The sequence below is a fragment of the Pogoniulus pusillus genome, chromosome 9 (assembly GCF_015220805.1).
Source record: "Pogoniulus pusillus isolate bPogPus1 chromosome 9, bPogPus1.pri, whole genome shotgun sequence".
NCBI lineage: Eukaryota > Metazoa > Chordata > Aves > Piciformes > Lybiidae > Pogoniulus > Pogoniulus pusillus.
The window spans coordinates 8,580,895-8,596,768 of record NC_087272.1 but is presented as its reverse complement, the minus strand read 5'-3'; the positions used below and the strand labels follow the sequence as shown (position 1 = coordinate 8,596,768).

At 48.1% G+C, this 15,874-nt stretch overlaps 1 protein-coding gene across 9 annotated transcripts in view; it reads left to right on the top strand.

Annotated features, from left to right (window-relative positions):
• Window positions 1–15,874, top strand: part of LEF1 (lymphoid enhancer binding factor 1) — a 74,574-nt gene that overhangs the window by 27,409 nt on the left and 31,291 nt on the right. The gene's annotated exons all lie outside the window — the stretch shown is intronic.

Sequence of the window (15,874 nt, the reverse complement as noted above, 5' to 3'; positions counted from 1 at the left end):
GAGTGAATTCATCTCCACTTTCATACATTAGATGCCATATTTTTTCATCTAGACTAGTTTGGTGTTGTGATGGTGTGGTGGTTTGGGTGTTACCTGCACCTCCCTTCTCCCTTTGGAAATCACCCAGACTAGACTCAGCCGGCTCTGGAAATATGAATGAAGCTTATATTTACAGCTAGCACAATATACAAGCAGATATTTACAGTATATACAGTTATAGACAGAAATAGACAAGGTAAAAGGTAATACAGAAACACAACAGCCCTCCCAGAAACCTGAGTCCCCAGGAGGGGCTCCCAACCACCCTTTCACCTTCTCCCCCCCTCCATCTCAACCTTACCCCAGTCCCAAGGAAGGATGGAGGTTTGGCCAGGGAGTTAGGAAGCAAAGTGGATTAATCAGAGAGATGGCAGAGAGGCTAGAGAAAGAAATGCAGCTCAGGCAATGCCCCAAGAAGAAGTGCCTTATCTATGTTTGGATTCTTGTTCTTATACCTCTTAGCAAGCCTATCATTGTTTTCCTTTTCACAGCCTGTAATCTGGTTCTTCTCACCAAAACATTCTAGCTAGCTTCAAACTAGCACAGATGGGTTGCACCCATAGTCGTGGGGGTTCACCCTGTGGCTGAGAGTCCTGTCTTGAGCCGTGGCTGGGATCTGACCGTCCTGAGCCTGGTTGGTGTGGTGCTTCTGCCAGCTTTGTCTTCAGGCACAGGTGCTGAAACTACATGAAAGGCAGGGGGAACTTCTGCCTGCCTTTTGTGATGTGATAGTGTCTTGGCTGTGACCCAGCACCTGGGAGAGTGTGAAGTTATGTTAACAGCTTGAAATTTAATGTATATTTTTTAAGTTTAAATGAGGCTGCAGTATCCCTTCCCTATGGAATAGAATCATAGAATCAACCAGGTTGGAAGGGACCTCCAAGATCAGCCAGTCCAACCTAGCACCCAGCCCTAGCCAGTCAACTAGACCATGGCACTAAGTGCCTCAGCCAGGCTTTTCTTGAACACCTCCAGGGGTGGTGACTCCACCACCTCCCTGGGCAGCCCATTCCACTCTCTCTGTGAGGAACTTCCTCCTAACATCCAGCCTATACTTCCCCCAGCACAACTTGAGATTGTGTCCCCTCATTCTGTTGCTGGTTGTCTGGGAGAAGAGACCAACCCCCACCTGGCTACAACCTCCCTTCAGGTAGTTGTAGACAGTAAATGTGCTTTCACTCCAGCAGCAGGCGGTATTAGATAAGGGCACTTACTGCCACAAAAGGGGAAAATATTGGGGTTTTCTTTAGAGCAAAGCAGTGGATCCCTTGTTTAAATGTCTAAAACAGGTGTCTCATAATCTATCTCCCAACCTGTTTCTTGAATAAAGGGGCAGGAAAAATATACCTCATCTACAAATAAATGCAGCAAACTATGCAACTAGCTGTGGACATGCAGCCTCTCTAGCAAAATGAAAATGTGTCTTGTGCTGCAGGGCCTGCAGCAGGAGTGCCTCTTGCTGCTGCCCAACCTCCAGATGGTTCTCAGATCCCAGAACATTGAGCTGAAAATCGTGCTCCCTCACGAGTGGAGGGCTGGTCATGCCTTCCAAAATAACCACACTGGGAATGAGGAAGGAGTTTGCTGGTTCTGCTGGGAGCATGGGGAAAGAGAGAGAATGGGAAGGAGCAGGGGGGGAAATAACAAGTGTTCTCCAGTGTGTTGTTGCAGACCTTGACTGTGTTCCTGGTGCGTGCTGGCAGCTGAAGAGATTGCTGGATTGGGAGCATGGCTTACTGAGTTTGGCCAGCTTCAGTTCTAGCTCCTGCTAGATGCTACAGTAGTTTTGGGTTCACTGCCTCCAGAAGATTGTGTGCAACAGGCAGGTCTCATGTAGATACCTCATGTGTCCACCCCAAAAAAGAAAGTGGTTCTCAGGCACTCTTGGCCATCCATTCTGTCAGCAGTGGAGGGGAGAGAGAGGCTGGATGCTTCCCTAATCTCTCCTTGCACGAGCTAGTTTGTTACCTGGTGAATTGTTCGGTGGTGTTCTGCAGAGCCTAACACTGTTCGATTTCTTCCAAGCGCAGCCTTTATTGCAAGGAAAAGTATTAAGGAGGGACACAGCAACGATAAGAAATTGTCCTGCTCTTCCTCTGCCCTGCGCTGGGGGTGGAGGGGAGATGTTAATTGCACAGGGGAGCACTAATTGCATGAAAAATCAAACTGCTGACAATGATGGGGCGGTGGGCAAACTTCGGAAGTGCCTCCCTGATGAAATGGAGCATAACTCTCGTATGTTTGTCGAGTTTAGTGGGATTGAAACCTAATTGCAGTGACTGGTTGCTACTAGCAGGGCTCCATGTGCAGCCATAAGCCCATCTGGAAGGGTGATTTACTGGAGGCTTGGGCAATCTGGCAATTTAGGCTCTTTTTTTTACGATGTTTAGACTTCAACCCATGTTATAAAGCACAGCCCAGGGGTTTTATGAGGATGTAGGTGCCTGCTGCACAAAACTTCAGTTGTGGGCTGGGTGTGGGTTTGGTGTTTAGGTTTGTTGTTTTGGTTTGGTTTGGTTTTTTTGAGTGATTTTTAAATTTTTAAGGGCAGCTCTTGAATTAAAATAATAATAATAATACCCCCTCACCGCCCTCCCAAATCTAGCAGCAGGAGAAATATCCTATGCAGGATTCAAAAGGCATCACGTGTGTTTTGCATATCAGCAACCCTTTTTTTAAGCCCTGTGGCCAACCTGGGGAAGGAGCTTAGTAGTAATAGACCAGATCAAGTGGGATGGGAAGGGGGAGCAAGTGAGCCCCATGTTTCTTCCTGTTTCCCCACATCTCACAGGCTGCCCAGGTAGGGGAGAGTCTTTGCGTCAGTGCCCAGGACAGCTATGTGCCTGCGTGGGTAGAGCCTTGAAAACTGGAAGAAATGTCGGATTTTAGGAAGCCTGAGAGTGCTGTAAAATGAGCCAAGCAGGGCCAGGAAAGTGCAGGCAACTTCCCAAGGCTGAGCACAGAGTGGTGGGGCAGAGGCAGGGGAGTGTCATGAGTGTGGCTTCAGCAATACTGGAGAAGAGCCAATGCCATCAAGACTGGGAAAAAGCATATTTTGGGTCCTGAGAACTCCCTGGGTTATGAGGGTAGCATTGATAGGCAGCTCTCAGAGGCTGATCTAGCCCCAGAGCACATGTAGGAGACTTCTTCCAGGGCTCCTTCATTGGCTCCTCTCTGCAGCTAGAGGCAAGGTTTGCTGTGATGTTGCTGTATCCACTTTTGGGGGAGTGAAGAAGTAATCTTCCCTAAGTTGCCCTAGGAGACAGCAGGTACAAGGATGGGGAGCTCCATCTTTTCTAGGTACCCCTTTTCTTTTCCTTTTCCCCCTTCTCTTGCAAACAGGCCAACAGTTTGCATGGGCCCATTGTAATTAAAGAACTCCATTTCCTGATCCACCTTTCACCAACAACCCGTAGCTGGGAGCCATCAGTCACTTTCAGTGTCTTCTGAGATGTCATTTGGCAAACAAGTCTGAAAGCACTCAGCATTTACATCATGCATTGAGTAGCTCAGCACCAGCAGTGCTGTGCAGTAGGTTTATTGGTACTGTTTGCACCGAGACTCCAAATGAAACAGTTGGCATCAGTAGTTTGGGCCAGAAAAAGTGTTTGCAGCCCTGCTCCTTTGTGCTCATGCCTTGTTCAAGTCATAGAATCACAGAATCAACCAGGTTGGAAGAGACCTCCAAGATCAGCCAGTCCAACCTAGCACCCAGCCCTAGCCAGTCAACTAGACCATGGCACCAAGTGCCTCATCCAGGCTTTTCTGGAGCACCTCCAGGGACGGTGACTCCACCACCTCCCTGGGCAGCCCATTCCAATGGGAAATCACTCTCTGGGAAGAACTTCCTCCTAACATTCAGCCTATTCTTTGCTCGCCTCTGTGCTGTGATTCTATATTTTTAGCTACATGTAAATGCAGTTTTAGAGAACAGTTTTGTTCCTTATTGATATGATGAACTGATGTATGAAAATGAAGTTAGTAGCTTTTCAACACCTTTGTTTGTACTGAAACCATCTTGCATAATGCTGTGATGGTTTGAGTTTTCCCTGCCCCCCAACACTTTAGAAATCACCCAGACTAGACTCAGCCAGCTCTGGAAATATGAATGAAGCTTATATTTACAGCTGGCACAATATACAAGCAGATATTTACAGTATATACAGTTATAGACAGAAATAGACAAGGTAAAAGGTAATACAGAAACACAACTCCCCTCCCAGAAACCTGAGTCCCCAGGAGGGGCTCTCAACCGCCCCTTCACCTTCCCCCTACCCCTCTCAACCTTAGCCCAGTCCCAGGGACGAATGGAGGTTCGGGCAGGGAGGTTAGGAAGCAAAGTGGATTAGTCCCAAAATGGAGGGTGAGGTTAGAGATGCGGTCCAAGTGAGAGTGATGTGCTGAGAGTCTTATCTATGTTTTGACTTATATTTGTATACATCTCAGCAAGCCTATGAGTGAAGTAGACATCACCATTGTTTTGATTTCACAGCCTATGATCTAGTCCTTCTCACCAAAACATTCTAGCTAGCTTCAAACTAGCACAAACGCAGTAGGGGAATAATTCCTGTTGTGACCTCCTATTGATGGTTCACATAACCTGTCTAAGATACATCCTGTTTCTGGAGGGCCCTGTTGCTTTAATTCCTGTTAAAATTGGTTTTGCCTTCTGTGGAACAGTGCCGCAGAAATTAAGTGCTTGCAAATGCGTTCTACCTCCAGATAAACGTTGCAGTTTGCATTTTCAATCCCAGTGAAGCTTTAACAGGCTGCTACTTTTGATTGCTACTTTTGGCCTAATCATTTGTACGTTTTCAGTTGTGGTTTTCTTTTTTTTTTAATATATACTTTTTTTTTTTTAGGTTTAAAAAATGAATATTTTATTGTAAGCCTTTGGACCATCTTGCCCACATCCAGTGATGGATGTCTAATGAGATGACTTTTTTACCTCCACTAAATGGTTATATTGTTTGCACTGATGTATGCTAAGACTTGATGCGTTAAATCTTTGGTCATTAGCAGATGCCATTAGCAGAAAAGTCCAAATCACTTAGAGCCTGGACTTAAGACTTCTCATTAAAACCTGAATTTGCATGTTACTGGATAAATCTGTTAATGCGGTTTAGCTGGACTCAGGGAAGTTACTTGAAAACTTTTCCCAGTGTGTGTGCAGAGTCAGTGGTGCCTGGGAGCCTTGAATTTGGGGAAAGTGGCCCCTCTGGTGCTTCCTTCGTGCCCCACCGTATGCTGAGCAACTCCTTCATTGATCCCACCTGGCACTGCTCGCTCCCACCCACCCTTAACGCCATACACGCAGTCCTAGCTGTTGACAGCAGATTTTGAGCTGGGCACAGGTCTGCTCACTTCTGCTGGGATATCTCCTTGAAGTGGCTAAAATCCCAGTGGTGGGGGCTCCTCACATCCTGGCCAAGTGTGGGCAGCGCTTCCTGCCACTCTGGAGCTGAAAGGGGTGGGTCTCAGTGGCAATTTCCTCACAGGAGCCTTTCAGCACCAATGGCCCTGTGGGGAGTGGGGTTTGTCAGGAGCAAGGACCGGCTGAGTCATCATCAATGTCATCAAATTCATTCCTCCTCCATCCTGACATCCATTTCTGTGTCTTCTTTTTTCCCAAGCCCTTGTTTTGTAGAAGCAAGGTGAGGCAGGAGTACTTGGCAAAATGTGAGTTACGTTTGGTAGCATGTCCAGCACAATATGATGCCTGTTTTGGAGGTGCTGCCTAACCAACCTCCAAGTTGCAAATTTGGGTATGGTGAATGGAGGTTTTGGACATGTAAAGGTGTGCTAAGTGCTTCCACAGGCGCCTGAGCTTTTGTCCTTATCTTCTATAAGGCAGAGCTGTCTTTCCAATGCATGGCATGCTCTCAAGTTTTCTTAATTGAGAATATTTCTGTTCAAACACATCTTAAAAATTGCTACTCCAAGAAGAACTGGCCCATTTCTCAGTCTTCTGGGCCTCTCACAGCCTTCGTTATGGCATGTGGTGTTGAATAGGTTTATAACGTAGGATGGACGCAAATACATTTAAGAGAGGTCCTGTTTCAAGCACTTTTCATCCACTCTGTGTGCGCAGTGCTGAAAGACATCTTCCTGTCACCAGGGTGCAGGATGGGTTTTTTAGTTGGTTCCCCCCAGGAGCCTGGGCCCCGTATCCTGTGGGACAGGAGAAGGCCAGTGAGGAAAAGTCATCTCATCCTGTGACGCACGTTGTCTGCCAGAGCAGGAGACTGCAGTCGCACCGCCTGCCTTCACACTAAGCTAGAGTGCTTATGTCATAGGTGGTGTTTCACTTGCCTGAACCGTTCCCATGCTGGCTTTAAGTGGGTGTTCAAGGGTGCAGAGCAGTTCCCAGTTTGAATATTCGACAGAAGTGCATCCCTTTGCCTGGGAGAGGCACATCAGCTCACAGGACTTAGTACCCTGGAGAAAATGCCAGAGTTGTTGTGAGCAGGGATCCTGATAACCTCGAGGCAAGCAAAACAAGCTTGTGTCTTTGTCTTAACTCAGAAGACAGCTCTGGTGACATAAACCAGAGCAGCTTTGTCCCCAGGGAACAGCTGTAGGCAGCACAAGAGGCGATGCTGGGATTGGCTCCAGCATCTCCTCCCACTCAAAACCCCTGGAGCACCCTGGCACAAAACGCCCCTACTGATCTCGCCCAGCAAGCTGCTGGGTGGTGGGCACCAGTTCCTCTGATGTGCTACGGGCTTCTTCTCATGGCCAGCAGCTCTTATCATCGAAGCAATTAATAAACCAGACCCCTCCAACTGACTCAGAGGCTTGAGTTTGGGCTTGTTAAAAGAGCGTGGTGCCTCAGTTCCCCTTGGTCAATAAAGAGCAGAAAGAGTTGTGGGTAGATCAGGAAACGATGTGGGAAATTTTTTTACCTGTTGCTTCTGGCTTGTGTGTGATGAGGATGCATGAGGTAGAAGCAGGGGTGCTGTGGCCCTTGTGCCACTGGTCCTACTTAGCAGGTTTTGGGGACTGCCTACTAACCTTTGAGGCTGTGTGCATTGGTGCTGCAGGTGGCCACTTGTTGAGTACAGGCTGTTTACAGCAGGAAAAAGATTTAAAGTTCAGGATGGGAACGTTAAACAGATCATCACATGGGAAACGGAGCTTAAAATGAGCATTGGGTGGCAAACTGTGGGATGTTTACTGGCAGTCAGTTGCCATCAGAGAGGACTTGCTGCTGAGTTTGGAGAACAGAACAAAACATTGCAAAATAATCTAACAGGGAAAGCTTTCCCTGTGAGCATGTGGCTTTGTTAGCAGTTTGAGGTGCTGGAATGTGTCCAGAGAAGGGCAACGAAGCTGGTGAGAGGCCTGGAACACAAACCCTATGAGGAGAGGCTGAGGGAGCTGGGAGTGTTTAGCCTGGAGAAAAGGAGGCTCAGGGGTGACCTCATTGCTGTCTACAACTACCTGAAGGGAGGTTGTAGCCAGGTGGGGGGTGGCCTCTTCTCCCAGGCAACCACCAATAGAACAAGGGGACACAGTCTCAAGTTGTGATGGGGAAAGTCTAGGCTGGATGTTAGGAGGAAGTTGTTGGCAGAGAGAGTGATTGACATTGGAATGGGCTGCCCAGGGAGGTGGTGGAGTCACCGTCCCTGGAGGTCTTCAAGAAAAGCCTGGATGAGGCACTTAGTGCCATGGTCTAGTTGACTGGATGGGGCTGGGTGCTAGGTTGGACTGGCTGATCTTGGAGGTCTCTTCCAACCTGGTTGATTCTGTGATTCTATTTAGTGCCCTGTGAGTTGTTAGTAGCTATTTCTAAAAGTAACGGGCTGTGCAAAAGGAAGTGTAATCTGTGTATCTGTGAACTTGCAGTACCTGAAGAGAAACGGGCCTGTCCTTTCCCAGTCAGAGCCTTACCAGACCTGCCTGGCTCCCTGTGTGGTTCACCAGCACTCCAGGTCTCCCCACAGCCTTCCTGAGCAGGCAAGAACAAACAAATTAAGAAGTCGCGGGAGAGAAGCAAATGGAGATAGCAGGGGATTTCTAATCGAGCTGTTTTAGTACTGGGTGTGTTTTAATCACTTAGTGCTAGTGCTTAATGAATGCTTGAAATAAGGCATGTTTCTGCCAGAGATTGAGCACCCGTGTTCTTAAAGCTGTCTTGAGGGAGCTCAAATGTTTATTACAGAATTTCAGCAAAAAACCTGTCACAGTTGTGTTCTATAGATTCATTTCCAAGGCTGAAGGGGCTGTGGGTGGGAGGGAAGTTGGAAAAAGACAAGAATGTAGACAAGCCATTGGCAGAGTGGTTTCTCACTAGCACTGCAATTAACCTGAATCCAGTTACCGGTTGTAATCCATCTAGATAGATGCTTATCTTGGGCTTTATCACATCGCATTCACTCTTTTCCTGGCAATTCTCTCGTGCCTGTTGTACTGAAGTTTTTTGTGTGTGCTGACCCTTCAGGCTTTAGGCAGAGTGGTTTGCTTTGATGCCTCTTGCCTGTCCTTCTAGTCTGCCTGAATCTCCAGCCCTGATGCCCTTTTCACTTCAGGTGCTGATCTTTGTGCCCGCAGATGATGGTACAGCACTGTGAAGCTGACTTTCCCCATGCATCGTAGCCACAGCTGCTTGCTGTTGGGCTTCTTAAAGAGGAAGGTGGTTTGGGTAGCTGGAAAAAGTGTGCTAATTTTCATGCCTCCATATAACCACAAGGAGGTCTAGTAAGGATCTTCAGTGCCTCCTTTGCCTGCTGATGCTGTGGTGGCTTCTTCTTCTCCTGTGGGGGCTCTCCTGGGGTGCTGTGGCTCTGCAGTTGCCTGAGTAGGAGAAGCTTTGAATGACTGAATTAAACTAACTCTCAGCACTAAGTAGAACTCAGTTACGTAGTGAAGCACTGAGTACAGTGTCTTGGGAAGAGGGACATCAGGAGGACCTTTTGTGACCCAAGCAGGCCATCAGTTTACCCCCTTAAATGTGCAATTTTGATTCTAGTTTTGTTCTGAATGACTGTTAGCAGTTGCAAAGCTGTAAATCTTTGCATTGGAGTGGGTGCAGCATTTCACTTTGCCTCCTTACTGTGGTGAATCCTGGGGGTGTCACCCCCGCTGTTTGTGAGCATGAAAGGTCAGAGAGCTAAGTGTGCTCTCGTTGCTGAGTTGTGAAGCAGGTTAAAAAGACTGCGACTTTTTTTATTGGGCTTTCATACATCACAATATTCCTAAGCCCCTCTTTCCTCTAAACTCAATATTGCAATGAGCATGCTTCCCCACCCCTGTTCCTTTCAGCTTCAAGTGAGACTAAAAGTAAGGTTAAAAATCCACCACCTCCATACCTGCTATGTCATTTTCCCAGCTGAAGTCTCTAATGATTGAAGAGGGTTTTGAAAATTAAGCATAAAGTGATCTGTCAAGAGCCTACAAAGAGATTGACTTTGGACTTAAAACTATTTGCTCTAAATAAATGGTTTGAGGACAGAGAGTGACCTGAGCTCCCTCTGTATTGAGCTTGTTGCAGCTCTGCAAAGTTGTTAGTGGAAAGGGATTGTACAATAGTTCCCAGGGAGATGGCCAATTATAATTGCAATTATTGCTGATGTTCATGAGCCTGTTTTGTCTATTGGTAGCTAGTTATGGTCCAAACACCTTATTTTCACCTCTTCTTCTGTCTCTGGTGCTAAGTCTATGATGAGCTTGGATATTGACAGTTGTGATGGTTTGAGAGTTACCCCCCCCCCATCCCCCTTATGAAATCACCCAGACTAGACTCAGCTGGCTGGAATTTATGGAATGAAGCTGTGTATTCACAGCTGAAGCTCTATAGTCACAACTTAGCACAATATACAAGCAGATACCTACAATATATTACAAATATATACAAGTTAAAAGTAATGCAGAAACACAATACCCTTCCCAGAAATCAGAGTCCCCAGGAGGGGCTCCCAACCACCCTTCCACCTTCTTTCCAGCCCTCTACCTTATCTCAGAGTCTGCCTTATGTGCAAGGTGAATTGCAAGGATTGGCAGTGGGAGTTAGAAGCAGAATAAATAGTTGGGTTACACAGCAGAAGCCCAGGGACAAAACACAGACACAGACTCCAACAGATAGAGACTGTCCTATCTATGTTTGTGTCTTGTGTCCTCGTTTTTATACGTCTAAGTGAACCTATTAGTGACGTAGACATCACCATTGTTTCCTTTTCACAGCCTATAATCTCATTTTTCTCACTAAAATATTCCAGTTAGCCTCAAACTAGCACAACAGTGCTCCAAAACTACATTCTTCTTGGTCTTGTGTTTTTACTGTAACAGCTGGTCAGCAAAGGCATAAATGCAGAGTTAACTTAGTCATTAAAATGCTATTGCTATTTTGAGAGGGCCACTGAAAGTGCCATGTTCTGGGCTTGCTAAAACCTTCTGCCTAAGGGTAGTTTCAGGGCTCTAGAAACAAGACATTAAATAGGCTTATAAAGGGATGGATTCCTCTGGTCTCTTCAGGTCAGAGTATCCTCAGATAGAATCATAGAATCAACCGGGTTGGAAGAGGCATCCAAGATCATCCAGCCCAAAATAGCACCCAGCCCTAGCCAGTCAACTAGACCATGGCACTAAGTGCCTCAGCCAGGCTTTGCTTGAACACCTCCAGGGACGGTGCCTCCACCACCTCCCTGGGCAGCCCATTCCAATGCATGAGTGTCTTTATCAGCTTCATCGACTGTAATTATCCAAATGCAGATATAGGCTGGACGAGGATCTTCCAACAAGTTGTTGTACCTTTTGCTTTGAGGTGCTGCTATAGCAATAAGTGGAAGAGTTTGGGGTCATTGTATTGTTGGGGTTTTTTTGAGGGGCTTTCTGTTACTTTGTTTTCCCCACAAATCTGACATTGGCTGTCAAAAACCTGAAGCCATGTTTTTGCAACGTGACCCTTTCAGGAGCGGAAGGGAACGCATCCATTTCTCCATCTTTAAAGTTTCTGTAATTGGCTTATTTTAGTCTGAATTGAGAGGACCATCTGCTTGTGCCTCTACCCAACTCACAGCTTGTTGAGAGGAGATGAAAAGTAGACAGTCCGGGGCCTTTTTTGGTTCTTTAGAAGCAGTTTTGTGTTTAAAGAAAAGAGGAAAAACAAATCAAAACCTAACCCAGCACCTCTTTGGATGCTGACCCAGGGACGCTTGGGTCTTGCATGGGCTCACTTGCACGTGGTGCTCTGTTAGCCGCCTTGCCTGTCTGTGACCTCCTTTGTAGATGTGTGTCCTTTGAAGGGTCGTTAATTTAATACCTTTCTCTGTGCAGCAGCTGGAACAAATGGTCCCTGCAGTTCCAGGGGAGGCTGCCAGCCGCCTGCCTCGCCTGGTGCTGACCTACAGGCGTTTTTGCCGTGGCTGTCTCAGGCTTCTTATAGTTTTTGCAGACTTGTTGCAGAGAGGATACCTTACAGATGTGGTCTTTGCTGAGATGGTAGCTAGCTGTTTGGGGAGGCCTTGGATTTTACCCTTTTCTGGGCACTTTGTTTTGCTTCAGAAGCATTTCAGGACCAAGGGAAAATTTCCTGGGTTGAGACTGGATCTGTGGCGCAGTGTTTCACCATCAACTCCTTGGGGATGAACTTAGACTGGCTCAAACTGTGCTCCTTGGATGAAAGGACAGGCACAGGTTCAAAATGGTGAGCAGTTCTGTGATTCCAGGTGTGGCAGTACCACGTCACAAGAGCTGTGCCAGTGCCGTGGTCAGGGGATTCCTTTCCCCCCATCCTCATCCTGCCCAAAATGCCCGAGTGTGGGTCAAGCTGTACCACATGCATATCATGCCTGCTGTTTGCAAGGGAACTGTTTGCATTCGTGATGATTTGGGCAGTTGTTCCTGCAGTACTTCAACACAGCAACAGTTTTAAACCAGTGTGCAGCACACAGTGAAGCTCCTGCTGGGATAATACCTACTGCTGGGTCAGAGTCTTCCCTCTGAGCCCTCAACCTTTGCCCACCACCATTTTATGAAGATTTGGGGTTGTTTTCAGGTCAATTGTAAAACCAAGTAGCAGTTTCATCTGAGCCTTGACTGGCCAAATAATTCAGCTCTTGCTGTTTCCAGTACATGTAATTCTCCTAGCCCTGCCTGTTTGCCCTGTTGGTGTCTCTTCAGGGAACTGTCCCTGGCCTGCACTGCCTCACCTCACCTGAGCATGTGCTTGGGAGGAGTCAAAGATACTGACTGTGAAGCAGAAGTAGCAGAAGGGCCCTGGGGAGGGCCAAGAAGAGAGAGGTGCTTCGAGTGGAAGGAGAATTCCCAAAGGATGTAACTGTGCTGCAAGATTGTGCAGCAGGATTGGAGCTTTTGTGGGTCAGTGACCTCCATGAAAGAGGCTACCAAGGTTTAGTCAAACAAGAGTGAGTGTCCCTTTGAGCTGGGTCCTGTGGAGCTGGGTGTCCTCAGGATGACAGGAATGGGTGATGCCTTTGCCATTAAACTGTAATCTTCACAACAGGTTATAACACAGGCATGACAAGATTCCTTAAAGTATAATGGAAGGCCTTCAGATTTGCAAACCACAGGTCCTCATCTTCAGTAATTTTCTTGTTTCCACATTGCAGACCTTGGGCTAGGCTGTACAGTCAATTTCCTTTACTTTTCAGGTCATGTGAGGGGCCTGGAACACAGCCCTGTGAGGAGAGGCTGAGGGAGCTGGGGGGGGGGGGGGGTTAGTCTGAAGAAAAGGAGGCTCAGGGGTGACCTCATTGCTGTCTACAGCTGCCTGAAGGGAGGTTGTAGCCAGGTGAAGATTGGTCTCTTCTGCCAGGCAACCAGCAGCACAGCAAGGGGACACAGTCTCAAGTTGTGCTGGGGGAGGTATAGGCTGGATGTTAGGAGGAAGTTCTTGACAGAGAGAGTGATTGGCATTGGAATGGATCATAGGATGTTAGGGGTTGGGAGGGACCCAAAGGGGAATGAGCTGCCCAGGGAGGTGGTGGAGTCGCTGTCTCTGGAGGTGTTCAAGAAGAGACTGGATGAGGCTCTTAGTGCCATGGTCTAGTTGATTGGACAGGGCTGGGTGCTAGGTTGGACTGGATGATCTTGGAGGTCTCTTCCAACCTGGTCAATTCTATGATACTATGTAGAGAACCTCAGGCTCACAGAGGACCAAACTGCTGTACTGTGGTTGTACATCACATGCATGCATCAAAGATGTGCTAGGAACCATTTCAGCAAACATCCTGTTTCTTTAGGTTGTCTTGGAAATGAACTTTGCATCCTCATCTGTTTTACTGTGTTTCTAGAAACTGCTTAAGTATCAACTTGCACCAAAATACCAGGTTTTGGTGGGTGGATCAGGTGTCATTTGTGTACTGAAATGTTGAAGAACCTCATGCAGCACAACAGGCAATTACATAGCAGTCTCGTGGCAAGCATGTGGACCGGTCAGGTTTGGCAGAAGGTTTTAGGGTGGTATTGAGGAGAAAAGGTGCTCCACAGAGCACGTCTGTATTAGCTGTAACGTCACACCAGTGTGCTGGGGAGAGACGTGGTGATTGCTGGCTTGGTTAGCAGGTGCTGAGGGAAGCACGAGGGGCTGAGTTCCCTCTTCATGCCCTGACCCAGATCCGTGCTCCCTGGGTTCCGGTCTCTGTCAGTCAGTCAAATGTTTCTGCACCTGTATGCACCATCTTTGGGGATTTGGGGAGATAAACATAGCAGGGGTGGCACATTTGTAGGAGAAGGAGGAAGTCTGTGGGCAAAGATTTCCTCCTGTAGTAGGAGGATTGTAATCAGCACTATCTTATGTCTCAGCGTGAGGTAGGATTTTGGCCATGTCACACAGCCCTGAGAAGCCTTTGGGACAGCAATGCTCACTGGAGCAGCAGGCGGTGGAAGGGCCTTCTGCATCATCATCACCAGCCCCGATAACCTGAGGGCAAAGCATGCAGGCCAGCATTAAACATCCACATTTGACATGCACAGGACTAGCCCTGGGACTCGTGGGGCAAATCTGCTTCTCCCCTTGCCCCAGGTGGGAGAGTTGAGAGGACAGCAAGAGAGGCATCCAGGCCTGCATAGGAGATCTCCTGCCCTGGGTGCTGTGTGGGAGGAAGGCCCAGACCACCCACCCGGGTGGCCTCCTGGAGCAGAGTCCGTAGCAGAACTGATCCAGTCTTGCAGGACTTCAGGAAGAGACGCCATGAGGCCTGTCTCGGCCTGCTGTTGTGCTGCACACATCGTGTGTTCTCTCCTGCCCCTCGCTGTGCTCCTCTCCCTGGGAGCACAGGCAATGGGCCTGTGCCCACCGAGCCCCGGCCTGCTGCCATGCCTGGGCTGCTCGGGAGGGTCGATCTGGTGTGCCAGGGCAGGTCTAGGCTGGATGTTAGGAGGAAGTTCTTCCCAGAGAGAGTGATTGGCATTGGAATGGGCTGCCCAGGGAGGTGGTGGAGTCACCGTCCCTGGAGGTGTTCAAGAAAGCCTGGCTGAGGCACTTAGTGCCATGGTCTGGTTGACTGGCTAGGGCTGGGTGCTAGGTTGGACTGGATGATCCTGGAGGTCTCTTCCAACCTGGTTGATTCTATGATTCTATGACTGGCTAGGGCTGGGTGCTAGGTTGGCCTGGCTGGTCTTGGAGGTCTCTTCCAGCCTGGCTGATTCTGTGATTCCATGATCTCCCCAGGCCCAAAGCGGTGTGGGCCGGGCGGGCCTGAGAGCCTTTTCTTACTGCCTTTATTCACTCCTTTCCCCCACTTTCTGTCTCCCAAGGCCCCTGAATGCTCTTAATGGAGATACAGCCTGTTTATATGTTAATTTTAAGTCCTCTGACAAGCGGTTTGCTTTTCTCCTGACTTCTCCGGGCTCCTCTGCCCACTGAAAGCCGCCGCTGCCGCCGCTGCCGTGGGCTTAGGGGATAAGGTGCCGAGCATTAGAAAATAAAGTACAATCTGCAGGATGCTGGAGAGAGAGAGAGAGAGAGGCAGAGGCGGTGCGGGGATTGGCTCGCCCAGAGCACAAACGGATCATTGCCTGAAAGCAAGGCAAGCCTTGATACCAGGGGCGTGCATGACAATTACACCCAGCGTAATGCGAAATGTTAATTACCAAACTTGGGGAAATTAATGCTGATTAGCAGCTGCGTGCGCCCGTGACCCAAATACATCTCTTGCTTGATCTTGGCTCCTCGTAGGCAGTTTGTTGTTGATCGAGTCATTGCTGAACGGTGGGCTGGCCTGCCAGCCTCCTAGCTAAAGGCTGGGGGCTGATTGGTGATTTGTCTGAAATCGGTGGGCATCTGGGTTTGGTTGAATGTACACAAACAAGGGAGATGAATAAGCTGTGTTTCCCCCCCCCACCCCCTCACCACCACCACCACCTTTACATCTCAACTCCTCGGTGCTATAGAGAATTCGTATTGCTTTTATTATTTGGCCGCAAAAAAAAAAGCTGGACCTAATGCTTGTTGTCTTTCAAATACCTACCAGCGCTGCTTTTCTCTCTCTCTCCAGCTCTTGCAAAATATAAGACAAGGCCAAAGCTTAAATTAAAATCCTCAGGTTCTTATCTCTTTCCCACAGGAAAGCAAATCTGTGTTGAAAACCGTAAAATTAAGAGGAGAGCAAGGATAGCATAATTTAGCAAAAATTCATGGCACCAGATTCTGAGCTATATGACTGGAGGGATAGGTCAGACATTAAGAAGATACTGCCTACTAATGCAAGTTCCTTAAGGTGGTGCTCTGGAAACAAGACAAGCAGAAAACGCTGCACTGCTTCCCATTTGCTCCCTTTCCTCTACCCCTACCGGCCTTAACGATACATTCAGTTGTCCACTGAATAACCCTTCTGCTTCCAGAAGACCAGAGAAATTCTGGGCTTTGTGCTTG